Here is an 8,782-nt window from a genome sequence, read left to right on the forward strand (position 1 = left end):
ATGGAGAAAGAAAGTGCAGATGCACTACAAAAAAATAGTTGATTAGCGACGAAATTTAGCGACGGAGTTATATCGTCGCTACTTAGCGACAGATTAACGAGAGAAATGAATCCATCGCTATATTTGTAGAATTTTACGAAACTAGCGACAGATTATATTCCCTCGCAAAATCCGTCGCTACTTAGCGACGGATTGTGCGAGAGAATATTTTGTCGCAATAAATACGACAGTTAGCGACGGAATTGCGACGGCTAAAATTCCGTCGCAACATAGCGACGGCCTAGGCGACGAAATATTTTCTGTCGCCTTTTTTGTTTTTTGAATTACGATGGCTTAGCGACGGAATTAATCCGTCGCTAAATGTCGCATTACCCCTAATCCCAGCCCTCTTTTTCCTTTCTCCTTTCGCTGCTCCCGCCCGCCGCCCTCTCCCTCCTGCCGCCCTCTTCCTTCGGCCGCCCTATATATCCCGTCGACCTCTCTGCCGGCCCCCACCGTTCGCCGGAAGTCGATCTCCGTCAACCTTCCGCTGCCGCCGTCGCTGCCCGGAGCAACCGCAGGTACGTATTTCACCTTAAATGGATTGGAGGTCGACCCCCTGCGTTTTTCGGCAGGGGGTCGACTCTGCCAGGCGGTCGACCCCGGTAGGTGGTCGACCCTCTGCCGTGTCCGGCCGGGGGTCGACCCCCTGCCGTGTCCGGCCGGGGGGGGGGGGGGGGGGGTCGACCCCCCGCCATGTCCGGCCGGGGGTCGACCCCCCGCCGTGTCCGGCAGGGGGTCAACCCCGGCAGGGGGTCAACCCCTTTTGATGTCCGGCAGGGGGTCAACCCCCTGCCTTGTCCGGCCGGGGTCGACCCCCTGCCGTGTCCGGCCAGGGGTCAACCCCCTGCCTTGTCCGGCAGGGGGTCAACCCCTTTTGATGTCCGGCCGGGGGTCGACCCCCTGCCGTGTCCGGCCGGGGGTCGACCCCCTGGTTTCTTGCTCTTTTTTTCTTTTTTCAGAAATTAGGGTTTTTATTTTATTTTTATTGTTTAGTTTTCTTTGATTTTCATTGATTAGGATTTTTTATTTTGATTTTCATTTATTAAGCAATTGAATCAAATTTCTTAAATTAAGGCTATTTGTAGTTAATTTAATTAGGGTTTTTTATTTGATTTTGTTTTATTAGGGCTTTGAATCAAAATTTAAAAATTAGGGTATTTTATAGTTAATTTGATTAGGGTTTTCTTGGATTTGATTAGAGCTTTTATTTTTATTTTCTATGATTAGGGATTTGAATCATAATTTTTTTAATTAAGGATTTTTAGTTAATTTGGTTAGGACTTTAAATCAAAATTTTTTAATTAAGGCTTTTATAGTTAATTTGATTAGTTTTTTTTTATTTATTTAGAGTTTTTATTTTTATTTTCTATAATTAGGGATTTAAATCACATTTTTTTAATTAATACTTTTTAGTTAATTTGATTAAGGATTTTTTTGTATTTGATTTGGGCAGGTTTTTTCCTTGTTTGATTAAGGTTTAAATTGTGGCTTTTTTATTTAATTTTATGGTTTATTTTTCTTATAGTTTATGATGTTTTGGTTTATTTATAATTTATTTTCTTGTATTTTAAGGTTTTATGATTTAATATGGTCGAATAATTTCATGGTGACTTCATTTTAAAACATCATTTTTTTTTGCAGATTTCTCAACAGAACTCGCTTGTGCCCCGCCACCCGTGGTAAGTAAGTGACAAAAACAATGCAAATCGGGTAAATACCCGTGGTGAGTAAGTGATGCAAGCGCATCACATGTTATTTAATTTATTGAATATAACACTTTATTGTTCACACACTCACTTAGTTGTTGATATCTAGGACTACTTTGTTGGAGTTCGGAGATCATGCTGAGCATGATTTTAATGTATGAATATGGAAGTGTTCTTATTTTTGGAGTACGGAGTCCATGCTATGCATGGTAGTAGTTAGTGGGATATTGAAGTGTGTTTGCTGCAGGTACATGTTTGATATTTGTTTGATATGAATTATTTCGATGTATTGCAATGTTTGATGTGATTGTATCCATGCTTACATGTAGTTACTTTCAATTTGATTATGTCTTCCATGTGAAATTGTATACTGAAAGCATGCTTCAAATGAATGTATCGTGTCATGAATAGTTTGCACATGAAAATATTAAGTTATCAATGCATGCATCATAATTCTTGTGATTGTATGACATCATATATTGCATGATAAATTTGATATTTTCTTCATCATAGTATTCTGATGGTTCTCTTTTAACTGGTTAGGATACTATTCGTAACATCATACGACAGAATGACTGCAAACCGTGAATGGATGTACCGTAGGATAGTGGACAATGAGTTATCGCATGAATATATGGATGGTGTCGACAGTTTTATTGAATTTGCAACGGCAAGTGTCAGTACTGTAGATCCCACAGGTCGGATTAGGTGTCCCTGCAAGATTTGTAAGAATAATCGATTTGTAGAACCTCATGGCGTTAGACATCACCTATACAGAAAGGGTTTTGTGAGTGATTATCAGAACTGGACGTTTCATGGAGAAGAATTTAGAAACGATTTTGATGCATGGGTGAATATGGTGCACGATAATCCATATACGAATTTGATATTTGATGCTGCAGGAACAGAACTGGGTTCTGCTATGAGTTCTAGTGATGTAAGAACTGTCGTAGATGAAGAATCACCAAACGATGCAGCTAGTAGATTTTATGATTTACTTAGAGATGCTGATGAGCCACTTTGGAACGGTTGTGAGAGTCACACTATCTTGTCTGCAGTTCTTCAACTAATGAATTTGAAGTCCGAGTATAATTTGAGTCAATCATGTTTTGACCGTTTGTGCATGATTGTGAAGAGTATGTTGCCTAAAGATGAGAAATTGCCACAAAATTTCTATCGTGCGAAAGTTATGGTCAACGCTCTAGGTATGGGTTACAAAAAGATTGATGCTTGTCCAAATCACTGCATGTTGTATTTCAAGGAGCAGGAAAACGACATATCATGCCCGTCATGTGGGCATCCTCGGTTCAAGCCAAAGACAAGAGGCAATGGTAGCACGAGATCAAAGGAAGTTTCATACAAGTCGCTCCGCTACTTTCGTATCACTCCTAGATTGCAGCGATTGTATATGTCTTCAAAGACAGCTAAACACATGAGATGGCATGCAAATAAAGTTCGACACGATGAAAACAAGATCACGCATCCTGTTGACGCTGAAGCTTGGAAGCACTTTGATCGTACTCATCAGAACTTCGCAATGGAAGTGCGAAATGTTAGACTCGGTCTATGTACAGATGGATTTAATCCATTTGGGGGTAGATCAACTCCATACTCATGCTGGCCAGTATTTGTAACTCCATACAACCTTCCACCAAGCTTGTGTATGAAACGTCCAAATCTTTTCTTGTCTCTGTTGATCCCTGGTCCGACCTCACCTGGCCAAAATCTTGATGTATATCTAAGGCCATTGATTGATGAATTAAAAGTACTGTGGGATGACGGTGTTACCACGTATGATGCCCACAAAAAACAAAATTTCAACATGAAGGCCGCTGTTCTATGGACAATCAGTGACTTCCCTGCATATGGTATGTTATCTGGTTGGAGCACACATGGGAGGTTGGCTTGTCTGTACTGCATGGAGGATTCCAAAGCTTTTAGATTGAGGCATGGAAGGAAGCCTTGCTGGTTTGATTGCCATCGTCGATTTCTACCCAGCGATCATCCGTTCCGACGTCAAAAGAATGCATTTACAGCAGGCACAACTGAAATGGAAGGTCCATCCTCAAGATTGTCTGGCATAGAGATTTTAAGAAGATTGCGATACTTTCCAGATGTATTAACATATGCCCGCAGTCCTACACCCTTCCGTAGATTTGGGAAGGAACACAATTGAACGAAAAAATCTATTTTTTGGGAACTACCGTATTAGCCGACCCTATTGATACGACATAATTTGGATGTGATGCATGTAGAGAAAAATGTGTTTGATAATGTGTTCAATACAGTAATGAATATTAAAGGAAAAACGAAGGATAATCCGAAGGCTCGTATGGATTTAAAATTAATATGTAAAAGACCAGAATTGGAACTCAAAGAGTATAATGGCAAAGTACTGAAACCAAAGGCGAAGTACGTGCTCGGACCTGATCAAATAAAACATGTATGTCAATGGTTGAGACAACTGAGATTTCCAGATGGATATGTCTCTAACATTGCTCGGGCTGTGAAGATTGACGATGGACAGTTATATGGGTTGAAGAACCATGATTGTCATATCTTTATGCAACGATTGATACCCCTAGCATTCCATGATATGTTAGACAAACCTATATGGGGGGTATTGTCTGAGTTGAGCGGATTTTTCAGAACATTGTGCGCATCGGAGGTCATTGTATCAGATGTAAAGAATCTCGAGGACTCTGTCATCACCACTGTTTGTCTGTTAGAAAAGATATTTACGCCAGCATTTTTCGATGTTATGGAACATTTGATCATACATTTGCCATATGAACTAAGGGTTGGTGACCCTGTGCAATATCGATGGATGTACCCATTTGAAAGGTATATGTTTTTTTATATTTGTCTCTTTAATGACAGATATTTAAAATTTAAAATGTATATTCTTGTCAGATGCATGTTCGACCTAAAAAAAAAGGTTTGGAATAAAGCAAGAGTAGAAGGCTCTATTTGTGAGGCGTACACTTTAGAAAAGATTTCAAATTTCTCATCTATGTACTTCGAACCTCATATTTCAACACGTTACACATGCCCGAACCTTATACATCGAGTAAGTATATGTATATGCAACTCAATTATAAATCCTTTTATGTTCTATATGTGGATACATGACTCGGTAATATAAGTATTTGTGGTTTGCAGACGATTTGATCTGGAGTTGCAAAGCAAAGTTTCACATCTCACTAATGCAGAAGTACAAAAAGAACGTGAAACTAAGTTTGTGGAGTGGTTGAAACAGTTGGTAAAGAAGCTAACATAAATTTTGTACTTATAAACAACACTAAGTTACTTAATTGATCGTGATCACAATAATTGTTTATGTCTGTGCGTAGGTTCGCCATGGTGATGTTAAAGATCAAGGAATATGTGATTTAGAAAATGGTCCGACCAAAGTTGTGCAATGCTACAACGGGTATATCGTAAATGGTTATCGATTCCATACAAAAGACTACGGTATAAACAAATCAACGATAAATAGTGGCGTGTGTGTCAAGGGTAGCAGCTACGGTGAAAATGAACATGATTACTACGGTGTTATAGAGGAAATAATGGAGTTGACTTACTTAGGCATGAATAACAGGGTTACGGTATTCAAGTGTCATTGGTTTGATCCAACTGCAACAAGACTCGACAAAGCTTCAGGCATTGTGGAGGTGAATCATAAATCCAGGTTTGGAACATATGAACCATTCATATTAGCCTCGCAAGCTCAACAAGTTTATTATACTTCATATCCGAGTATAAAAAAGTCAGATAGAAATGAATGGTGGGCAGTTTGCAAGGTGAAATCCAAACTATACCCCGAGTATGATCAGTTACAAGAAGATGAGTTAGCTGAAGACAATGATTACTATCAATCAGATGATGTCTGTGACTTCGCTTATGGTCACGATGTTGCGCATGATATGCATGTCATATCTCCATTGGCTGATGAAACATTCATAGAGGAATGTGATCCAAATGATGTACCAAGTGGATGGGCAAACAATGAAGAAGAAGAAGAAGAAGAAGAAGAAGAAGAAGAAGAAGAAGAAGAAAGTCAAACTAGTGACGAGGAAGAATTCTCAAGCTAGTGAGCAAAATCTTATACTACAAACCTCTATTTAAATGCATTGTAATACTTGATGTGAGTTGTATTGCAATACTTGGTGTGAATGATTAAAAATTTTATTTCAATGTATTGTAATACTTGATACGAATGATTCGAATGCATTGTAATACTTGATGTGAATGATTTCAATTATCTGAATGTATTATAATTTATGCAATTAACGAATGATTTGAATTAGTGCAATACTTGATGTCAATGATTTGAATTATTTGAATGCATTGCAATGCTTGATGTGAATGACTTGAATGCATTGTAATACTTGATGTGAATTATTTGAATGTATTGTATGACATATGTTATTTGTTAGAATATGGTTCGTGGAGGTTATAGTGGTCGCTCATCCAGTAGTAGCCAGGCTCAACCTTCATCTTCACGGGCTCCTGTGATAGGTATATCATATAACTAATTAGATGCTTGATTAGTTCAAATGCACATTCTGAGAACTTGGTGTGTATTTTTTTACAGATAATGTTGCGCCTGTACACGACCCACCTACACCAGTTGATCGCACAAGTCAACAGCCAACACAGGAAACAAGGTCTTCTCAGGCTGGCACAAGAAGACTCATTCGAATAGTGTATATCGATAATCGACCGTAAGTATTTTGTTTTCAATTATTGCATATCTTTTAAATATTTTATATTGATATTTACTGTGTAACAATTCATATGCAGCATGAGGTTTGAGCCATAAGAAGTAGTACGGGAGATTAGGAATTCACTTCTTCAACATCTACCAGGACCAGTTGCTCAATGGAAAGAGTACCCAAAGGAGGTATTAGACAGATTGTGGTCCTCATTCATGGTATACAATTGTTTCTCATAGTTAATGTGTTTCATATTTAATTTATTTAAGCAATGTCTACTAACTTTCTGAAAATATTTGTAGGCTTCGAATCGCTTTGCAACTACGGTGGAAGAAAATGATGCAAGGAAGGTGTGGCAGAAGGTGGCTGCCAATCGATTTGCAGACATGCTGCACACTATGAAGACTGCAGCAAAAAAAGCATCTGGCGTAGTAGATGATCCATTACTGTGGAAGGGCCATGGTCCTATTACTATCAGGAGAGATTACTGGGATGAAATGTGCGATATGTGGGCGGAAGATGCATTTAAAAATCGCTCTGCGAAGGCTTCACAAAATCGATCGAAGATGCCCGAAGCCCATCTACACACAGGTGGATCTAAGACATTTGGGAGCCACCTAAAGAAAATGGTAACTCATCAATATATAATATTAATTTTATAAGTATTGTTGCAAATTTGTGTACTAAATCTTTTGTCATTTAACTTCGCAGGAAGCAGAAAAAGGAGGCAGTGTACCATATAAGGATGTGTTTGTAGAAACACATAAACGGAAGACCACGGGAGTCTTCGTATCAGAGAAGGCGAGAACGACAACGGTATGTATTAATTCTATTAATAATCATTGCAATATATATGCAAGTCATCATAATGTTATCATTAATTATTAATGAATACTTTAAACATTATTTTGTAGGAGGCATATGAGCAACAAATGGTAGAGCGATATGGCGAAGACGCTACTCAGCATCCATCATTTGATCCTACAGCATGGGTGACTGCAGCAGGTGAACCCAAAAAAGGTCGCGTGTTCGGGTTTGAGAGTAATATGAACACTTCACCAGTTATTGGTTCTTCCAGTTACGGCTCACCAACTTCTTGCGCCGACATAAGCTCCAAGCAGCCGACTATTCTTTCCGGTGATGATGTACGCGAGATAATTAATGAATCACTGAATAACTACTTCCAATACACCGTCGCCCCCTTTCTCCGAAATGAGATCAAGGCCGCTGTTCAGGATAGGGGATCTTCGATTCCAGGTCCCTCTCAGGTATAATCACATATATAGTTTTTTTGACTGTCTTAAAGCACATCTGAGCATGGTAGAATCACATATAGAGTTTTTCTAGATGCCTTAGAACACATATGAACATGCTATAATCACATATTCAATTTTTTTACTGCCTTAGCACACATATGAGCATGATAGAATCACATATATATATATATATATATATATATATATATATATTTAACTTTTTGTCTGTCTTAGAGCACATATGAGCATGATAGAATCACATATAAAGTTTTTTTGATTGCATTAGAACACATAAGCATGCTATAATCACATATTCAGTTTTTTTACTGCCTAAGAACACATATGAGCATATTATAATCACATATTCTGTTTTTTGACTGCCTTAGCACACATATGAACATGCTATAATAACATATAGAGTTTTTTAACTGCCTTAGAACACATATGAACATGTTATATATCATTTATGATAGAATCACATATAAAATTTTTGGCTTTGCCTGCCTTAGAGCACATATGAGCATGCTATATTCACATATTCAATTTTTTTACTGCCTTAGCACACATACGAGCATGATCGAATCACATATATAGTTTTTTGCCTGCCTTAAAGCACATCTGAGCATGGTAGAATCACATATAGAGTTTTTTTATATGCCTTAGAACACATATGAACATGCTATAATCACATATTCAATTTTTTGACTGCCTTAGCACACATATGAGCATGATAGAATCACATATAGAGTTTTTTTATTGCCTTAGATCACACATGAGCACATGATAGAATCACATATAGTGTATAATTTATTTCATTATATTTTGTTTATCAATACTAACTGTTCTTTTCTTGTGTAGGCTGCTAGCGATAATCAGGGTAGTGGAGCTGAAGGGACAGATAAAGACAATGAACAAGAAGACGCACAAAATCTTGGCGATGATTAGAGGACTGTGTTGAAGAAGTTCTATTTTTTTTATTTTTCCTAATTGTAATTGTTGAATTGTAAATAATTAAACTTCTTAGTTTTAAGGTGGAACGATTAATTATTATAGATACTTG

General features: G+C 38.0%; 1 long non-coding RNA gene across 1 annotated transcript; it reads left to right on the forward strand.

Annotated features, from left to right (window-relative positions):
• Positions 1 to 7,623: 7,623 nt before the first annotated feature.
• Positions 7,624 to 8,782, forward strand: LOC149841502 (uncharacterized). The gene is made up of 2 exons (XR_016431653.1): positions 7,624 to 7,734; positions 8,581 to 8,782. It is a non-coding gene; the product is annotated as an uncharacterized LOC149841502 (long non-coding RNA).

This window comes from Nuphar pumila, chromosome 4, assembly GCF_984573655.1.
Source record: "Nuphar pumila chromosome 4, dmNupPumi1.hap1.1, whole genome shotgun sequence".
Classification (NCBI taxonomy): Eukaryota; Viridiplantae; Streptophyta; class Magnoliopsida; order Nymphaeales; family Nymphaeaceae; genus Nuphar; species Nuphar pumila.